Below are 23014 nucleotides of genomic sequence, written 5' to 3'. Positions count from 1 at the left end.
ACACAGACTGTATAAAGTCACTTACACACTGTGCTGTAATCACACACACAGACTGTATAAAGTCACTTACACACTGTGCTGTAATCACACACACACACACAGACTGTATAAAGACACTTACACACTGTGCTGTAATCACACACACACAGACAGTATAAAGACACTTACACACTGTGCTGTAATCACACACACAGACTGTATAAAGTCACTTACACACTGTGCTGTAATCACACACACACAGACTGTATAAAGTCACTTACACACTGTGCTGTAATCACACACACAGACTGTATAAAGACACTTACACACTGTGCTGTAATCACACACACACACACAGACTGTATAAAGTCACTTACACACTGTGCTGTAATCACACACACAGACTGTATAAAGTCACTTACACACTGTGCTGTAATCACACACACAGACTCTATAAAGTCACTTACACACTGTGCTGTAATCACACACACACAGACTGTATAAAGACACTTACACACTGTGCTGTAATCACACACACAGACTGTATAAAGTCACTTACACACTGTGCTGTAATCACACACACACAGACTGTATAAAGACACTTACACACTGTGCTGTAATCACACACACAGACTGTATAAAGTCACTTACACACTGTGCTGTAATCACACACACAGACTCTATAAAGTCACTTACACACTGTGCTGTAATCACACACACACTGACTGTATAAAGACACTTACACACTGTGCTGTAATCACACACACAGACTGTATAAAGTCACTTACACACTGTGCTGTAATCACACACACAGACTGTATAAAGTCACTTACACACTGTGCTGTAATAACACACACAGACTGTATAAAGTCACTTACACACTGTGCTGTAATCACACATACAGACTGTATAAAGTTACTTACACACTGTGCTGTAATCACACACACAGACTGTATAAAGTCACTTACACACTGTGCTGTAATCACACACACAGACTGTATAAAGTCACTTACACACTGTGCTGTAATCACACACACACACACACACACACACACACACACACACAGACTGTATAAAGTCACTTACACACTGTGTTGTAATCACACACAGAAACTGTATAAAGTCACTTACACACTGCGCTGTAATCACACACACAGACTGTATAAAGTCACTTACACACTGTACTGTAATCACACACACACAGACTGTATACAGACACTTACACACTGTGCTGTAATCACACACACAGACTGTATAAAGACACTTACACACTGTGCTGTAATCACACACACAGACTGTATAAAGACACTTACACACTGTGCTGTAATCACACACACAGACTGTGTAAAGTCATCTACACACTGTGCTGTAATCACACACACAGATTGTATAAAGTCACTTACACACTGTGCTGTAATCACACACACAGACTGTATAAAGTCACTTACACACTGTGCTGTAATCACACACACAGACTGTATAAAGACACTTACACACTGTGCTGTAATCACACACACAGACTGTATAAAGACACTTACACACTGTGCTGTAATCACACACACAGACTGTGTAAAGTCATCTACACACTGTGCTGTAATCACACACACAGATTGTATAAAGTCACTTACACACTGTGCTGTAATTACACACACAGACTGTATAAAGTCACTTACACACTGTGCAGTAATCACACACACAGACTGTATAACGTCACTTACACACTGTGCTGTAATCACACACACAGACTGTATAAAGTCACTTACACACTGTGCTGTAATCACACACACAGACTGTATAAAGACACTTACACACTGTGCTGTAATCACACACACACAGACTGTATAAAGTCACTTATACACTGTGCAGTAATCACACACACACAGACTGTATAAAGTCACTTACACACTGTGCTGTAATCACACACACAGACTGTATAAAGTCACTTACACACTGTGCTGTAATCACACACACAGACTGTATAAAGACGCACACTGTGCTGTAATCACACACACACAGACTGTATAAAGTCACTTACACACTGTGCAGTAATCACACACACAGATTGTATAAAGTCACTTACACACTGTGTTGTAATCACACACAGACTGTATAAAGTCACTTACACACTGTGCTGTAATCACACACACAGACTGTATAAAGTCACTTACACACTGTGCTGTAATCACACACACAGACTCTATAAAGTCACTTACACACTGTGCTGTAATCACACACACACTGACTGTATAAAGACACTTACACATTGTGCTGTAATCACACACACAGACTGTATAAAGTCACTTACACACTGTGCTGTAATCACACACAGATACTGTATAAAGTCACTTACACACTGTGCAGTAATCACACACACAGACTGTATAAAGACGCACACTGTGCTGTAATCACACACACAGACTGCATAAAGTCACTTACACACTGTGCAGTAATCACACACATAGATTTTATAAAGTCACTTACACTCTGTGCAGTAATCACACACAGACAAGAGGAGGGTACTTACACACTGTGCAGTAATCACACACACACAGAGAGGAGGAGGGTACTTACACACTGTGCCGTATACACACACACACAGAGAAGAGGGTACTTACACACTGTGCCATATACACAGAGAAAAGAGGAGTGTACTTACACACTGTGCCATATACACAGAGAAAAGAGGAGGGTACTTACACACTGTGCCATATACACACACACAGACAAGAGGTGGGTACTTACACACTGAGTCATACAGACACATAGATAAGAGGTGGGTACTTATACACTGTGCCATATACACACACAGACAAGAGGTGGGTACTTATACACTGTGCCATATACACACAGACAAGAGGTGGGTACTTACACACTGAGTCATACAGACACATAGATAAGAGGTGGGTACTTATACACTGTGCCATATACACACACACAGACAAGAGGAGGGTACTTACACACTGTGCCATATACACACACAGACAAGAGGTGGGTACTTACACACTGTGCCGTATACACACACACAGACAAGAGGAGGGTACTTACACACTGTGCCGTATACACACACAGACAAGAGGTGGGTACTTACACACTGTGCCGTATACACACACAGACAAGAGGAGGATACTTACACACTGTGCCATATACACACACACAGACAAGAGGAGGGTACTTACACACTGAGCCATATACACACACACAGACAAGAGGAGGGTACTTACACACTGAGCCGTATACACACACAGACAAGAGGAGGATACTTACACACTGTGCCATATACACACACACAGACAAGAGGAGGGTACTTACACACTGTGCCGTATACACACACAGACAAGAGGAGGATACTTACACACTGAGCCATATACACACACACAGACAAGAGGAGGGTACTTACACACTGAGCCGTATACACACACAGACAAGAGGAGGATACTTACACACTGTGCCATATACACACACAGACAAGAGGAGGGTACTTACACACTGTGCCGTATACACACACAGACAAGAGGAGGATACTTACACACTGAGCCATATACACACACACAGACAAGAGGAGGGTACTTACACACTGAGCCGTATACACACACAGACAAGAGGAAGATACTTACACACTGTGCCATATATACACACACAGACAAGAGGAGGGTACTTACACACTGTGCCGTATACACACACAGACAAGAGGAGGATACTTACACACTGAGCCATATACACACACAGACAAGAGGAAGATACTTACACACTGTGCCATATATACACACACAGACAAGAGGAGGGTACTTACACACTGTGCCGTATACACACACAGACAAGAGGAGGATACTTACACACTGTGCCATATACACACACAGACAAGAGGAGGGTACTTACACACTGAGCCGTATACACACACAGACAAGAGGAGGGTACTTACACCCTGAGCCGTATACACACACAGACAAGAGGAGGATACTTACACACTGAGCCGTATACACACACAGACAAGAGGAGGGTACTTACACCCTGAGCCGTATACACACACAGACAAGAGGAGGATACTTACACACTGTGCCGTATACACACACACAGACAAGAGGAGGATACTTACACACTGAGCCGTATACACACACAGACAAGAGGAGGATACTTACACACTGTGCCATATACACACAAAGACAAGAGGAGGGTACTTACACACTGAGCCGTATACACACACAGACAAGAGGAGGGTACTTACACACTGAGCCGTATACACACACAGACAAGAGGAGGGTACTTACACACTGAGCCATATACACACACACACACACACACACACAGACAGACAGACAAGAGGTGGGTACTTACACACTGTTCCGTACACACTGCCACTCCAGTCTGCGGATGGGTGCAGAATCCAGAGCAGACAAGATGGCAAGGTACGAGTTGAAATTGTTTAGCTTCCTCAGGTGCTGGAAATTGTAAAAGAAAGATAGGTCATGTTTTATGTGAAGGAGAAACAGATATATTACACTAAATCGTTTTATAATTGTAGCCAAAGTATGCTTTAAATTATATTAACAGTATGCATTAAGTAAAAAGGTGTACTTACACACTGTGCTGTATACACACACCCACAAACAAACAGACAAGAGAAGGATAGTATTACACTGTGCCGTATACACACAGAAAAGAGGAGGGCACTTACACACTGAGCCATATACACACACAGACAAGAGAAGGGTACCTACACACTGTGCCATATACACACAGACAAGAGGAGGGTACTTACACACTGAGCCATATACACACACACACAGACAAGAGAAGGGTACCTACACACTGTGCCATATACACACAGACAAGAGGAGGGTACTTACATACTGAGCCATATACACACACACACACACAGACAAGAGGAGGATACTTACACACTGTGCCATATACACACACACACAGACAAGAGAAGGGTACTTACACACTGAGCCATATACACAAACACACACACACACAAGAGAAGGGTATTTACACACTGTGCCGTATACACACAGACAAGAGGAGGGTACCTACACACTGTGCCATATACACACAGACAAGAGGAGGGTACTTACACACTGAGCCATATACACACACACACACACACACACACAAGAGAAGGGTATTTACACACTGTGCCGTATACACACAGACAAGAGGAGGGTACTTACACACTGAGCCATATACACACACACACAAGAGAAGGGTATTTACACACTGTGCCGTATACACACAGACAAGAGGAGGGTACTTACACACTGTGCCGTACAAACACACACACACACACACACACACACACAGACAGACAGAAAAGAGGAGGACACTTACACACTGTGCCTTATACACACACAGACAAGAGGAGGGTATAGACAAGTCCTGTGCATAAAGCTCTAGGTATAGACAAGTCCTGTACATAAAGCTCTGGGTATAGACAAGTCCTGTACATAAAGCTCTGGGTATAGACAAGTCCTGTGCATAAAGCTCTGGGTATAGACAAGTCCTGTACATAAAGCTCTGGGTATAGACAAGTCCTGTGCACAAAGCTCTCGGTATAGACAAGTCCTGTGCACAAAGCTCTGGGTATAGGCAAGTCCTGTGCACAAAGCTCTGGGTATAGACAAGTCCTGTGCATAAAGCTCTGGGTATAGACAAGTCCTGTGCATAAAGCTCTGGGTATAGACAAGTCCTGTACATGAAGCTCTAGGTATAGACAAGTCCTGTACATAAAGCTCTGGGTACAGACAAGTCCTGTGCATGAAGCTCTAGGTATAGACAAGTCCTGTACATAAAGCTCTGGGTATAGACAAGTCCTGTACATAAAGCTCTGGGTATAGACAAGTCCTGTGCATAAAGCTCTGGGTATAGACAAGTCCTGTGCATAAAGCTCTGGGTATAGACAAGTCCTGTGCATAAAGCTCTGGGTATAGACAAGTCCTGTGCATAAAGCTCTGGGTATAGACAAGTCCTGTGCATAAAGCTCTGGGTATAGACAAGTCCTGTGCATAAAGCTCTGGGTATAGACAAGTCCTGTACATGAAGCTCTAGGTATAGACAAGTCCTGTACATAAAGCTCTGGGTACAGACAAGTCCTGTGCATGAAGCTCTAGGTATAGACAAGTCCTGTACATAAAGCTCTGGGTATAGACAAGTCCTGTACATAAAGCTCTGGGTATAGACAAGTCCTGTGCATAAAGCTCTGGGTATAGACAAGTCCTGTGCATAAAGCTCTGGGTATAGACAAGTCCTGTGCATAAAGCTCTGGGTATAGACAAGTCCTGTGCATAAAGCTCTGGGTATAGACAAGTCCTGTGCATAAAGCTCTGGGTATAGACAAGTCCTGTGCATAAAGCTCTGGGTATAGACAAGTCCTGTGCATAAAGCTCTGGGTATAGACAAGAGGATCATGCAACTCCTTACCTTCATGATCTTTATGAATTTAAGCAGCAGCCTCTCCCGATCTTGTGCTTTTTCCTGAAGCATAATGATCGATCGGACCCTGTGTAGGAAGAGCTTGGTGATTATTTAGAAGGTTTCTAACTTGCACAGTTATCTACACCGTTATTACACCAGGTGCAACACGAAGAATCACAAACTGCGCTCTCACAAACCTATTGCCTGTTTAACAAGATATTTTAAATCCCCTTCTATAGTTTGTATAAGGATTAATGAACAATTATCAGTTCTACTAATATATTCCCCTATAGTAACAGTGGGTGAATGTCTCTGAGGGTCACAAGTCAAAGGAAAAATAATATTACTCAAGTTAAACTAATTGATTGAGGTTTATCGTTCTGCAGAACTTTCTAAGTAATACAAATGTAAAAGAACAGTGGGATTTCCCCATTACCAGTATGACATGTTGTTAAAGTGCTCAGTGAACTGAGTGAGGTTTGGGCTCTTCTCCTCATTTTGCTCTTTTGCCCAAAGCAGAACCTCTGGTATCTAATGGAGTAAACATGGAGAGATGGACAAATTCAGCAAACACAATATCACATGGGGTTAATAAGTCTGTCTGTCATTAAGAGATGGATAAGCTCAGCATACACATTATCACATGGGGTTAATAAGTCTGTCATTAAGAGATGGATAAATTCAGCATACACAATATCACATGGGGTTAATAAGTCTGTCAGTGAGAGATGGATAAATTCAGCATACACAATATCACATGGGGTTAATAAGTCTGTCAGTGAGAGATGGATAAATTCAGCATACACAATATCACATGGGGTTAATAAGTCTGTCTGTCAGTGAGAGATGGACAAAATCAGCATACACAATATCACATGGGGTTAATAAGTCTGTCAGTCATTAAGAGATGGATAAATTCAGCATACACAATATCACATGGGGTTAATAAGTCTGTCTGTCATTAAAACAGAGACTGAGTTCCGGATCTGACGTCAGCAGTCCTGACGTGCGCGCCTGACGTGCGTGAGCAGTGAGTGCGGTGTGTAGGCCCACGAGCCTCCAGGAGTTCATCGCAGTGTAGCTTGCCAGTGCCAGCAGCCCGCCGGGTTAGCTACTATACGGCAGGAGGAGTACCCAGTCGGGCGGAAGTTCAGCGCTGACACGATTCAAGCATCACTGGCCGGCTCACCCCTGCACCTCAGTCCCGCGAAGGCGACACAGCTCGTGGCGGCCTGGTCCCGCCTGAGTGAGGCCGCGGGAGTAAGGAGTGGAGAAGCGGCGAGGAAGTCGTTCAAAGCACGCTGCCGTGTGCTTGATCCGGTAACCCTAAATTGGCCCTGAATAAGTCCCCTGGCCAAGGACTGTTTGTTGCTGACTGCTAAACAGGATCCCTGTTTTTTAAACATAGTATTGGCCCTCTTCTAACTAGTGCCTGTCAGTATGTTGTAGTACAGGATTTGGGTCAAACAGCATTTTTGGAGGACTTTTCCATACCAGTAAAAGTGTAATCTGGGGAGTACTTTTTTCTTTATCAGACGTAACATTCAACAATTTATGTCCCCCTGGAGTGTAAGTCTGGGTGTGTAAGAGGGTAGGTGAAGTCAGTGTGCACTCCCTTAAAAGAGCTGGCAAAGAACAAGGAAAAGAAAAAGGAGAGAGTAAATAAGGGAAGGATAAAAATTTGCAATATAAACTTTTACAATCTGGGAATAGATTAACTGTGCTATTACAAAGCCCTACCCCCAAAATCTACACATCCCAGTGAAGTCAGTCAGGTTATTCAGGATTTTGCTGGACTGTGCTCTAATAGCAACCCAATAAAGCTCACATTCCCTCTAACACCTGGCATTTCGTAGTAGTAGAAGTGGGCACTTATGTCTCCCCCCCTCACACAATATAAAAGGCTAATCTAGTCTGGGCCCTAGAGAAGGCGGGTGAAGGTTAATGAACATTTCTGTATTTAGATATAAATCATCCGCGAATCAAAGGCCCCTGACCTGGTTCAGGAAGCCAGGAAGCGGCATGAACTTATGGACTTAAGTCCCCCCTCAGGGTAAATGGCATCCCAGTGAAGCTAGCCTTAATCTTGCAGGAGTGCTTTTGGATAAAAGAAGAAAGGGGGAAGGAAGGATTTTGTATTGGACAAACGGTTGCGCAGAGCAATGTACTAGCCAATGTATCTAATTTCATTTTGTTTTCTCCCTTTTTTTTTTTTTTTGCCTGTATGTTCTGTTTTTGCAGCAATGACCATAATGTAATATCTGCCAGTTGGAACTGAATGTTTTTTAAAACTGTGATGTTCTACATTATAGTATATTATTTCAGCCCAATTAACTGTAAAGTAATTTGTGTGAACTAAGGGTCGACAGTTATTCAGAGAATACTGCTACTGGTTAGATAAAGACAGACTCATGTCACTCACTCTGGTGGGCATACCCAGAGCTAACTTTCTTTTTTTGATGCTTAGGAGCCAGTTAAAATTGTGTCCCTCTGTCTACTAGTTCTTTAGTCGGGTAATTGTAATATCTAAGAATTCCTTGAGTTAAAGAGACTACCTAATTTTTTTTTTTTTTTTTTTTTTTTTTGTGTGTTCTCTGGCTGACATCTAAAATGAACTGCTAATCTTCTACATAAACACTCTGGTTTAAACTATAGATTATTGAGGCAAGAGAGGAAGAAGGAAACAATAAAGGAGCAAGGAAATTAATTAAAGCAGAATTTTCTTATTCTTTTTTTTTTTTTTTTTTCCGTCTAGTTTAGTCTACAGATTTTTCTTTTCTCACATTTTATACACATTCTCATAAAAGCACTAATTCTCATTTGAGGATCGTCCTCTTATATTGCACTTCATATTCACACCTCTTATTTTCACCCTTTTTTTCTTTTCTTTTTTTTCTCTCACTTTTAAGTAAGACACAGCCTATACTTCACTTCACATACCACCTTTTTTTTTTTTTTTTTTTTTTTTTTTTTTTTCCCTCTTTTCTTTTTCACCTCACCACATTCTTCACCTTTTTAGCACTTTTTCTGCACTCTATATGGAGAAATTTGTACATATAGCTAAAAATAAATCACCCACGATGCCACCAAGAAAAGACAAACACAAAGCTAAATCTCAGACCTCGTTATCCCAAGATAGTATAACAGAGGAACCTGCTACTTTTCAGACAAATCTAGATGTTCAACAATTGGTAGAACAGTTTTCACTATCAATGTTACCCCACCTAGAGTTGATCAGACAGGATGTAGCAGCATTATCATTGGAAGTAAGGCAGTTCAACAACAGGTTAGATGAAGCAGAGGCTAGAATCTCCGAAATTGAGGATAGGTTGAACTCACGAGAGCAAGACTCTAAGCATTATGATTATACAATCAAAAAATTACAGGATAGACTGGACGATCTAGAAGATCGTTCCAGACGCAATAATCTAAGAATAGTAGGTGTTCCTGAAACCCAAGAATATGCTGATCTTAAAAATTTTATGGATGTAATACTACCAAATTTATTAGAGATGCCTACTAGCCGAACTAAAATATTGATTGAAAGAATTCATAGAATAGGTCCCGAAAAAAAAAGACCAGACGGTACTGTACTAAATAGACCCATAATTGTGAAATTTTCGCATTTTCAAGATAAAGTTGCCATCATGAGTTATTATAGGAAAAAGAAAGCCACAGTTCTTGTAAATGACAAAAAAATCTTTCTTTTTCAAGATTATTCTACTGAGACCTCTAATCGCAGAAAGGAAATGGCTCCGTTTTGTTCTAAACTCATAGAAAAAGGTTTCAATGCTTTTCTTTTATATCCAGCTAGGATCAAAGTGCTGAAGTCTGGAGAATGGCATGTTTTGTCTAACAAATCGGAAGCTAATTCCTTTCTGGATAATATTTAGGAACAACTAGAGATAACCGAATAAGAGTTAAATATAACTGTTCGTAGATAAATCCTTTGTTGTAAGTAATGGCATCATCGAAAAGTCACAATGGAAGGGTCATTTATTCCAAAAGAGGGTTCATCCCCCTTTTTCATTTTTCTTTTTTTTTCTTCCCCCTTTTTTTTTTTTTTTTTTTCTTTTTCTTTCTTTCCTCTCTCCCCTTTTTTTTTTTTTTTTCCTCTCCCTGGCCCTCCTCACACCTTTCTTGAAAAGCCGCTGTCCAATTTGTTGTGTTTGGTCCAGCAATAAAATATGAGTGAGACAGTGATTAACCTGGTTTCATGGAACGTTCGCGGAATAACAACACCTATTAAGCGAAAAGCCATTTTGAAACACCTAAAGGGGTGCAGGGCGCAAATTGCTTTTTTACAAGAAACATATGTGGTAGCTAATGAAGCTCTTAAACTTAAGTCAGGCTGGGTCGGTGAAGTAGTGGCGACTTCGGGCACTAAAAGAAAGAGGGGAGTAGCAATATTGTTCCATAAAAATTTAGACTACAAAATAACACATAAATTTATTGACGAAGAAGGTAGACTGATTATAATACAGGTAGTTATAGCCAATCATAAATATACGCTATGTAATATCTATGCTCCAAACACCAGTGATAAAGAATTTTGGAAGAACCTAACAAGGAGACTAACAAACTATTTAGATGAAGGTTTGATTATAGCAGGTGATTTAAATCTAATTACACAATATCCCCTGGATCGCTCACATAGAATGGATAGTATGACCCAAAAAAAAACCAACAGTAAAAATAAAAACTATAAGGCCGAGACAAAGATTTTAAAAAAATTCAAAAAAACATTGAACTTGGTGGACATCTGGAGATTACAAAATCCCGATGTAAAAGAATATACTTGTGAATCTAAAACACACAAAACTTTCTCACGTATTGATTATTTTTTAATAGATAAAAAATTAGCAGGTAGGATACTAAGGACAGAAATTTCTGCAATTATTTTGTCAGACCACGCCCCTGTTATAATACAATTGCAAACTGACCTGATAAAAAGATCTTATCTTTCGTTTAGCTTTCCAAAATACCTCACTAATAACTCCAAATTTAAAATTTGGCTAAATGAAAAATGGAAAGAATATATTCGCATTAACCAAAACTCAGTTCAAAACCCCGAAACTGTATGGCAAGCTTCTAAAGCGGTGTTGCGGGGAGAAATAAAGGCATACCTGTGCCATATTAAAAAAAAGAATAGTGAGCGCAACACACAACTTGCCAATCAATTAGTTAATGCATACAATGCCTACTTAAGGGATCTGTCAAGTGGAGGATGGAGTGCATACCAGCAAGCAAAGAGGGAAAGGGAAATTTTCCTACATCAGAATGCAGCCTTAGAAGTTGTAAAAACAAATGCTAAATATTATAGACATGGGGGGAAAATGGGCAAATGCCTTTCCAACTTGGTTAAAGTAGCTAAGGGTTCAAGATCTATCTTGGCCATAAAAAGTGATAAGAAAAGACTAACCCAACTTAATGATATCAGCGCAGAATTTTTAAAATATTATAAGCAAATTTTTTCATCCTCTGTAAGTAATGAAGATAATAAGACAAAGTTCTGGGAAGCATGTAATCTACCAAACCTTGGGGAAGAAAAGTTAACAGAACTAAATAGTCCAATTACGCAAGAGGAAGTTGAGAAAATAATCAATAATTTAGCCTGGAATAAAGCTGCAGGGCCGGACGCGCTCCCAAACGAATATTATAAAATTTTACAAAATAACATTGTAGAATATTTGGTTGACCTGTTTAACTACTTTTATATTAAAGGTGCAACTCCATCCAAAGAATTTACTAGGTCAACAATAATCTTAATTCCCAAAAAAGGTAAAGATCCCGAATCTCTGGATGCCTACCGCCCAATTTCATTGCTCAATTCCGATTACAAAATATTAACAGCTATAATAGCAGCAAGACTCCAGAAGTTATTACCAGGGTTAATACATAGTGACCAAACTGGATTTATGAAGGGCAGGTCCTCATTCACCAACTTAAGGAAACTGCTCTTGACAGTAGACTACTATAATGCTCAGGTTAAGGATAATTCATATCAGAAGGACGATAAGGCAGTGATCGCCATAGACGCCGAAAAAGCTTTCGACGCGATAGAGTGGCAGCACCTCTTTAACTCTTTAGCTCGTTTTGGCCTAATAGGTAATTTCCTTAAATTTATTTTTAAACTTTATGATAACCCAATTTCGGCTTTAGTGGTAAATGGCCTATTATCTGAGAGTTTCCAATTGAATAGAGGGACTAGACAAGGATGCCCGCTATCACCCTTGCTGTTTAATTTATGTATAGAACCATTAGCAACAGTGTTGAGGAATAACTTGCAAGGTATTAGAGTGGGCTCTAAAGAGTTAAGAATATCCCTCTATGCGGATGACTTATTGGTGTTCATCAGTAAAGCAGAGGAAAACATTCCAAAACTCATGAAAATTCTTGACAGTTTTAGTACATTTTCTGGGTACAAGGTAAACTCACAAAAATCGGAAATACTATGGGTTCAAAAGTCAGGTAACTGTAAAAGTCAATGTCCATTTAAGGAAGTCGAGAGTTTGAGGTATTTAGGGATTAATGTTAATATTTCGCCAGAAAAATGGTATGAGGAAAATTTTGCAGGGCTTATTAACAAAGTAGAAAATGATCTATCAAGATGGTTAAACTTCCCGCTTACATTAGCAGGAAAAATAAACTTGATTAAAATGACTATTCTCCCTAAATTTTTATATATAATGCAGAATATGCCTCTATTTATAAAATCTTATGATCTGAAAAGATTGAATAAAACCTTTAAGAACTTTCTGTGGGGGAAAGAAAAAGCTAAATTATCCTTAAATAAACTTATTCTTGAGAGAGACTCAGCGGGATTTGGTTTTCCCTGTCTTCAAAAATACAATTGGGCCTGTCTGGTCAAAATCATTCCTGACTGGCTAATGGATGTGGGACACTTTCAAATAAAGGAGTTAGAACAGGACTTTTTCTTGCCCTTCTCTCTTAAAGCGCTCATCCATTTAAATATATCTAAACTACCTATTATGATGAAAAAAATGTGTACTTTTAAAAATCCTATTATCGCATGGCATAAGGTATGTAAATCTCTAAAAGCCGATCATAGCTATTCTAAATATTTACCCATCACAGGCAATCCTGAATTCACAGAAGGTATAAACAACAAGATCTTTAAAAATTGGCAGGTTAAGGGTCTGATTTACTTTGATCAATGTATCAACCGGGAGTTTGGAAACCTTTTTTCATTTGAAAATATCAAATCTAAATTCCAAATTGACAATAAAGATTTCTTTGGATATCTACAAGTCAGACATTTTTTGAACACTAAGAAAACTAGTTTTTATAATACAGGCTGGGAAGGCTTGCATACAGGGATCGCCCTCTTCCGCGCTGGTGTGCACTCCATCTCCTACTGGTATAAATTGTTATTGCAGAAAGAAGGAGAGAAGCATCTTACTGGCCTGGTACAAAGGTGGTCAATTGACATGCCAGGGATTGATACTGAAGCAATTAGTAAAAGTTTTTTGAGGGCCTGGCAGGCTACTCCGTTACTAGCCTGGAGAGAGGCACAATTAAAATTGATTAATCGCACATATATAACGCCCCATGCACTAAATCTTTGGAATAAAAATTAATGTTATGCCTGCTGGAGATGTAATTTCCCAATGGCCAATTTGATCCATTGTATTTGGAGTTGCCCAAAGGTTGCATCCTTTTGGGCTAAAATTTCATTCTGGCTCTCAAAAATTCTTAGGTATCAGATCCACCTCAAAGTAGATGATATTATTTTGTTATACGAAAAGTCACTTCCAACATTCAATTTGAACATAACGTTCGTAAATTTTACAATTTTATGTGCTAGGAATACTATTTTTGCTTCTTGGAAATCAAAGAGCTCCCCCAGCTTTGTGCAATTTTTAAATAACATGCATCTGAAATTAACTATTGAGCAATACGATACTTCGATTGACTCAGAACAGGAGATTAAAAAATTTCTTAATAAATGGATTAATTTCCTACAAAGTCTATCTTCGGACATACAAAAGCAATATATTTTTCCGTTCCGTAACTCAGTTCCTGTTCTAGAAGCTTGCCTTAGAGGTGAACTTTCTATTTGAGGATATGTACTGTATTAAGGTTGTGAGGAGGGCCCGGGAAGAGGAACTTTTTCTCCCCCCCCTTTTTTTTTTTTTTTTTTAGATCAGATTTTCAATAAGAAATAAAGAACTTAAGAAATTGGATATCAGAGGTTCTGTTACCATTGTTCGTTAGTCTACTTTAGTTGAAACCAATTTTTTTTTAAACCACAGGGATTCTAGCTTTCTTCTTTACGCAATATGACATAGATACTGTATTTTGTGTTCACAACCACAGCTGCAGGAGCTGTGGTTGCAAGTCTCTCATTGCATATCCCTTTCGTATTTTTTTTTTTTTTTTCTTTTTTTATTGTTGTTGTATACCCTGTGTGGTATTCCCTGTGATTGTAACCACTTTTTATTTTTGTTTTTTCTGAAAAATAATAAAGGAAAGGAGGGGAAGAGAAAAGGAAGGGGGAGAGAATGGGGGGAAGAGGAAAAAAAAAAAAAGTCTTTAGGTCTTATAAAACCCTATCATTCATCAATGTGTACTCTCAAATCATTAATATATTCATTCACTTTGTTTTTTTTTTTTTTTTCTCTCTTTCTCTCTTCTTTTTTTCCTTTTTACGATGTGTATCATGAACTGGTTGTCTGCTTAAATGTTTGTTTTATTTATGTTTATGTTTAGTATTTTTTTTTTTTTTTTTTAAATGGTTGAGCAACATGAAAAAAAACAAAAACCCCAGCAGTTTGCATACCTTTGAAGCTAAGGTAAATCGTTAGTATGCAGGTACACAGGATGACTGTTTGACTGTTTTTTCAGATGAGATTTGGCCCTGCGTGGCGCAATTTTGAAAAGATTTTGTTTTGTTATATCTGTTTTTACATTTTTGTAAACTGCTGGATATATAAATAAATATATAAAAAAAAAAAAAGTCTGTCTGTCATTAAGAGATGGATAAATTCAGCATACACAATATCACATGGGGTTAATAAGTCTGTCTGTCATTAAGAGATGGATAAATTCAGCATACACAATATCACATGGGGTTAATAAGTCTGTCTGTCATTAAGAGATGGATAAATTCAGCATACACAATATCACATGGGGTTAATAAGTCTGTCTGTCATTAAGAGATGGATAAATTCAGCATACACAATATCACATGGGGTTAATAAGTCTGTCTGTCAGTGAGAGATGGACAAAATCAGCATACACAATATCACATGGGGTTATAAGTCTGTCTGTCATCAAGAGATGGATAAATTCAGCATACACAATATCACATGGGGTTAATAAGTCTGTCTGTCATTAAGAGATGGATAAATTCAGCATACACAATATCACATGGGGTTAATAAGTCTGTCAGTCAGTGGGAGATGGATAAATTCAGCATACACAATATCACATGGGGTTAATAAGTCTGTCTGTCATTAAGAGATGGATAAATTCAGCATACACAATATCACATGGGGTTAATAAGTCTGTCTGTCATTAAGAGATGGATAAAATCAGCATACACAATATCACATGGGGTTAATAAGTCTGTCAGTCAGTGAGAGATGGATAAAATCAGCATACACAATATCACATGGGGTTAATAAGTCTGTCTGTCATCAAGAGATGGATAAATTCAGCATACACAATATCACATGGGGTTAATAAGTCTGTCTGTCATCAAGAGATGGATAAATTCAGCATACACAATATCACATGGGGTTAATAAGTCTGTCATTAAGAGATGGATAAATTCAGCATACACAATATCACATGGGGTTAATAAGTCTGTCAGTGAGAGATGGATAAATTCAGCATACACAATATCACATGGGGTTAATAAGTCTGTCTGTCATTAAGAGATGGATAAATTCAGCATACACAATATCACATGGGGTTAATAAGTCTGTCTGTCATTAAGAGATGGATAAAATCAGCATACACAATATCACATGGGGTTATAAGTCTGTCAGTCAGTGAGAGATGGATAAATTCAGCATACACAATATCACATGGGGTTAAGTCTGTCAGTCAGTGAGAGATGGATAAATTCAGCATACACAATATCACATGGGGTTAATAAGTCTGTCTGTCAGTGAGAGTTGGACAAAATCAGCATACACAATATCACATGGGGTTAATAAGTCTGTCTGTCAGTGAGAGATGGATAAAATCAGCATACACAATATCACATGGGGTTAATAAGTCTGTCAGAGTCAGTGAGAGATGGATAAAAACATAATTTATGCTTACCTGATAAATTTATTTCTCTTGTGGTGTATCCAGTCCACTGATCATCCATTACTTGTGGGATATTCTCCTTCCCAACAGGAAGCTGCAAGAGGATCACCCACAGCAGAGCTGTCTATATAGCTCCTCCCCTAACTGCCACTACCAGTCATTCGACCGAAGACAAGCAAGAGAAAGGAGAAACTATAGGGTGCAGTGGTGACTGTAGTTTAAAAATAAAAAACACCTGCCTTAAAATGACAGGGCGGGCCGTGGACTGGATACACCACAAGAGAAATAAATTTATCAGGTAAGCATAAATTATGTTTTCTCTTGTAAGGTGTATCCAGTCCACGGATCATCCATTACTTGTGGGATACCAATACCAAAGCTATAGGACACGGATGAAGGGAGGGACAAGGCAGGCGCTTAAACGGAAGGCACCACTGCCTGCAAGACCTTTCTCCCAAAAATAGCCTCCGAAGAAGCAAAAGTATCAAATTTATAGAACTTTGAAAAAGTATGAAGCAAAGACCAAGTCGCCGCCTTACAAATCTGTTCAACAGAAGCCTCATTTTTAAAAGCCCATGTGGAAGCTACCGCTCTAGTAGAATGAGCTGTAATCCTTTCAGGAGGCTGCTGGCCAGCAGTCTCATAAGCTAAGCGTATTATACTCCTTAGCCAAAAAGAAAGAGAGGTTGCCGAAGCCTTTTGGCCTCTCCTCTGTCCAGAGTAGACAACAAACAATGCAGATGTTTGACGAAAATCTTTAGTAGCTTGTAAATAAAACTTTAAAGCATGAACAACGTCAAGATTGTGTAAAAGACATTCCTTCTTTGAAGAAGGATTAGGACACAGTGACGGTACAACAATCTCCTGATTGATATTTTTATTAGATACCACCATAGGTAAAAAAACAGGTTTGGTACCCTTGAAGAACCTTAAGAACTAAATTTAAACTCCAAGGCGGAGCAACAGGTTTAAACACAGGCTTGATTCTGACTAAAGCCTGACAAAACGCCTGCACGTCTGGAACCTCAGCCAGACGTTTGTGCATAAAAATAGACAGAGCAGAAATCTGTCCTTTTAAGGAACTAGCTGACAAACCCTTCTCCAATCCTTCTTGGAGAAAAGATAATATCCTAGGAATCCTGACCTTAATCCATGAGTAACCCTTGGATTCACACCAATGAAGATATTTACACCATATCTTATAATAGATTTTCCTGGTGACAGGCTTTCGCGCCTGTATTAAGGTATCAATGACCGACTCGGAGAAACCACGCTTTGATAAAATCAAGCGTTCAATCTCCAAGCAGTCAGCCGCAGAGAAATTAGATTTGGATGGTTGAAAGGACCCTGAAGTAGAAGGTCCTGCCTCAGAGGCAGAGTCCATGGTGGAAAGAATGACATGTCCACCAGATCTGCATACCAAGTCCTGCGTGGCCATGCAGGTGCTATCAAAATTACCGATGCTCTCTCCTGTTTGATCTTGGCAATCAGACGAGGGAGCAGAGGAAACGGTGGAAACACATAAGCCAGGTTGAAGGACCAAGGCGCTGCTAGAGCATCTATCAACGCTGCCTTGGGATCCCTGGACCTGGATCCGTAACAAGGAAGCTTGGCGTTCTGGCGAGACGCCATGAGATCCAGTTCTGGTTTGCCCCAACGTTGAATCAACTGTGCAAACACCTCCGGATGGAGCTCCCACTCCCCCGGATGAAAAGTCTGACGACTTAGAAAATCTGCCTCCCAGTTCTCTACTCCTGGGATATGGATAGCTAATAGATGTCAAGAGTGAATCTCTGCCCATTGAATTATCTTTGAAACCTCCAACATCACTAGGGAACTCCTTGTTCCCCCTTGATGGTTGATGTACGCTACAGTCGTGATGTTGTCCAACTGAAATCTGATGAACCTCACTGCCGCTAGCTGAGGCCAAGCCTGAAGAGCATTGAATATCGCTCTTAGTTCCAGAATGTTTATTGGAAGGAGTGCCTCCTCCTGAGTCCACGACCCCTGAGCCTTCAGAGAGTTCCAGACTGCACCCCAGCCCAGAAGGCTGGCATCTGTTGTTACTATTGTCCAATCTGGCCTGTGGAAGTTCATACCTTTGGACAGATGGACCCGAGATAGCCACCAGAGAAGAGAATCCCTGGTCTCTTGATCCAGATTTAGTAGAGGGGACAAATCTGTGTAATCCCCATTCCACTGACTGAGCATGCAGAGTTGCAGCGGTCTGAGATGTAGGCGGGCAAACGGAACTATGTCCATTGCCGCTACCATTAAGCCGATTACTTCCATACACTGAGCCACCGAAGGGCGAGAAGTATAATAAAGAACACAGCAGGAATTTAGAAGTTTTGACAACCTGTCCTCTGTCAGGTAAATCCTCATTTCTACAGAATCTATCAGAGTTCCCAGGAAGGAAACTCTTGTGAGAGGGGATAGAGAACTCTTCTTTTCGTTCACTTTCCACCCATGAGACCTCAGGAGTACCAGAACAATGTCCATATGGGACTTGGCAATTTGGAAATTCGACGCCTGTATCAGAATGTCGTCTAAGTAAGGGGCTACTGCTATGCCCCGCGGCCTTAGGACCGCCAGAAGTGACCCCAGAACCTCCGTAAAGATTCTTGGTGCCGTAGCTAACCCAAAGGGAAGAGCCACAAACTGGTAATGCCTGTCTAGGAAGGCGAACCTGAGAAACCGATGATGATCTTTGTGTATCGGAATGTGAAGATAAGCATCCTTTAAGTCCACGGTAGTCATGTATTGACCCTCCTGGATCATAGGTAGGATGGTTCGAATAGTCTCCATCTTGAAAGATGGGACCCTGAGAAATTTGTTTAGGATCTTGAGATCTAAGATTGGTCTGAAGGTTCCCTCTTTCTTGGGAACCACAAAGAGATTTTTGTTTAGATGAGATGCCATCAGATCTATTTCTGGAAGCCCCCACATCTGAACAATGTGAGAAAACACATCTGGGTAGAGATAACCATTCTCTCGGAAGTAAAGTCTGATGACTGAGATAATCCACTTCCCAATTGTCTATACCTGGGATATGAACCGCAGAAATTAAGACAGTAGCTGGGTTCCGCCCAAACAAGTATCCGGGATACTTCTTTCATAGCTTGAGGACTGTGAGTCCCACCCTGATGATTGACATATGCCACAGTTGTGATATTGTCTGTCTGAAAACAAATGAACGGTTCTCTCTTCAACAGAGGCCAAAACTGAAGAGCCCTGAGAATTGCACGGAGGTCCAAAATATTGATTGGTAATCTCGCCTCTTGAGATTTCCAAACCCCTTGTGCTGTCAGAGATCCCCAAACAGCTCCCCAACCTGAAAGACTCACATCTGTTGTGATCACAGTCCAGGTTGGACGAACGAAAGAGGCCCCTAGAATTATACGATGGTGATCTAACCACCAAGTCAGAGAAAATCGAACATTGGGATTTAAGGATATTAATTGTGATATCCTTGTATAATCCCTGCACAATTGGTTCAGCATACAAAGCTGGAGAGGTCTCATATGAAAACGAACAAAGGGGATCGCGTCCGATGCTGCAGTCATGAGACCTAAAACTTCCATGCACATAGCTACTGAAGGGAATGACAGACTGAAGGTTCTGACAGGCTGCAACCAATTTCAAACATCTCTTGTCTGTTAGAGAAAAAGTCATGGACACAATCTATCTGGAAACCTAAAAAGGTTACCCTTGTCTGAGGAATCAAAGAACTTTTTGGTAAATTGATCCTCCAACCATGTCTTTGAAGAAACAACACTAGTTGATACGTGCGAGATTCTGCAGAACGTAAAGACTGAGCAAGTACCAAGATATCGTCCAAATAAGGAAACACCGCAATACCTCACTCTCTGATTACAGAGAGTAGGGCACCGAGAACCTTTGAAAAGATTCTTGGAGCTGTCGCTAGGCCAAAAGGAAGAGCAACAAATTGGTAATGCTTGTCTAGAAAAGAGAATCTCAGGAACTGAATTGGAATATGAAGATATGCATCCTGTAAGTCTATTGTGGACATATAATGCCCTTGCTGAACAAAAGGCAGAATAGTCCTTATAGTCACCATTTTGAAAGTTGGTACTCTTACATATCAATTCAAAATCTTTAGATCCAGAACTGGTCTGAATTTTCTTTCTTTGGGACAATGAATAGATTTGAATAAAACCCCAGACCCTGTTCCTGAAACGGAACTGGCATGATTACCCCTGATAACTCCAGGTCTGAAACACACTTCAGGAAAGCCTGAGCCTTTACTTGGTTTGCTGGAATGCGTGAGAGAAAAAATCTTCTCACAGGCGGTCTTACTCTGAATCCTATTCAATACCCCTGATAGACAATACTCTGAATCCAATGATTTTGGACTGAACTGATCCAAACATCTTTGAAAAACTTTAATCTGCCCCCTACCAGCTGAGCTGGAATGAGGGCCGCACCTTCATGCGGACTTGGGGGCTGGCTTTGATCTCTTAAATGGCTTGGATTTATTCCAATTTGAGGAAGGCTTCCAATTGGAAAAATATTCCTTTGGGGAAGGATTAGATTTCTGTTCCTTATTATGTCGAAAGGAACGAAAACGGTTAGAAGCTTTAGATTTACCCTTAGGTTTTTTTATCCTGAGGCAAAAAAGACTCCCTTCCCCCCAGTGACAGTTGAAATTATTGAATCCAACTGAGAACCAAATCATTTATTACCTTGGAAAGAAAGAGATAGCAATCTGGACTTAGAAGTCATATCAGCATTCCAAGATTTAAGCCACAATGCTCTTCTAGCTAAAATAGCTAATGACATATATCTAACATCAATTTTGATGATATCAAAAATGGCATCACAAATGAAAATATTAGCATGTTAAATCAACTTAACAATGCTAGACAAAACATGATCCGACACTTGTTGCGCTAAAGTTTCCACAATCTATCGAAATAAATACAAGCGGTTGTTGGATATTCATTTGGGACATTGAACTTTTTTGTAACTATTTCTGCAACTATTTCTAGTCTAATGTCAAAGTGATTTACTTTGAAATTTGTGTGTTTGGCTTGGAAAGCTCCTGCTAACCTACACTACACTATTTATGAATAATATTTACATATTAAGGCTACTTATGATTAGTTCTTGTCTTTGGTCTGAATTTTAGACCATCTTCTTCACATTTATCACATTGTTGGCGCACTGTTTTTTATGATTTGTAGATTAAACCGAGTACCAAAAGATGTCCACTTGAGGGTTAACCTCAAAAGTGCTGTCCTTTAGTACCTAGAAGGCAAAAGCACTTACCTGTGGATCCAGCTGCAGGGCAGATGACAGCTACTAAGGTGTGACCGGTACTCCACTGCCTGTCAGGGACCTGTAGTCCAGAACAGAGTAGCCAACCCTGGCTTTCTGCAAAGGGGTAGCAAAATGTTAGAAGTAAAGCAAAGACCACCTTGCCGCATTCTAACTGCTAAAAGCCACCACTACTCTTACTAAAGAGATTGACGTGGACACAGCTAGACCCCAATCCTTGCTTGCAGGGAAAAGTACCCATAAAAGGATTAAATATCTTCAGACACCGTCTTCGCACATCCTCTATTGACAGAGGCAAAGAGAATGACTGGGGATTATGGGTAAGGGAAGTTACACTTAACAGCTTTGCTGGGGTGCTCTTTGCCTCCTCCTGCTGGCCAGGAGTTGAATATCCCCACTAGTAATTGGAATGACGTTGTGGCCTCTCCAAGCCATAGGAAAGAAATCAGGATACACAATATCACAGGGGGTTAATAAGTATGTTGGTCAGTGATAGATGGATTAAATCAGGATACACATTATAACAGGGGTTAATAAGTCTGTCAGTAAGTGAGAGATGGATAAAATCAGGATACACATTATTACAGAGGGTTAATAAGTCTGTCAGTAAGTGAGAGATGGATAAAATCAGGATACACATTATTACAGGGGGTTAATAAGTCTGTCAGTCAGGGAGAGATTGAGGGAATCATGATAGACACCATAACAGGGGGTTCAATAGACTCCTACCTCTATTTTGTAGAAGAGTTCAGCATCCAACAGAGTGAGCTGCTCTGCAATTTCATGACTGTGGAAGTCATGGAGTGTGCCCGGCCTAAAAACAAACACCAAAAACAAATAGAGGACTGTTAAAGAGGTGTGTTTATTTTTCTTGTATACGTTGTGAGGTACATACATAACCTAGCTATGTTTTAAAGCAAATCTCTCCAATAGCAACTAAGTAAGGACATACATTCATTAATGCTGCCTTTGCATATTCCCTTCGCTAGAGGTGACTAAAGCAGTAATATGAGGCAGATAAATGCTGGATATGTCTCAT

The 23014-nt window shown here is 40.1% G+C and overlaps 1 long non-coding RNA gene across 1 annotated transcript; it reads right to left on the bottom strand.

Annotated features, from left to right (window-relative positions):
* Positions 1–4328: 4328 nt before the first annotated feature.
* LOC128643112 (uncharacterized) lies at positions 4329–22791 on the bottom strand. The gene is made up of 4 exons (XR_008399772.1): positions 22705–22791; positions 6827–6921; positions 6397–6475; positions 4329–4415 (listed from the first exon to the last, which is right to left on the bottom strand). It is a non-coding gene; the product is annotated as an uncharacterized LOC128643112 (long non-coding RNA).
* Positions 22792–23014: the final 223 nt, after the last annotated feature.

Source organism: Bombina bombina, chromosome 12 (genome assembly GCF_027579735.1).
Source record: "Bombina bombina isolate aBomBom1 chromosome 12, aBomBom1.pri, whole genome shotgun sequence".
Taxonomy (NCBI): domain Eukaryota; kingdom Metazoa; phylum Chordata; class Amphibia; order Anura; family Bombinatoridae; genus Bombina; species Bombina bombina.
Note: the sequence above shows the minus strand (reverse complement) of the source record. Positions and strands in the feature narration are given on the sequence as shown.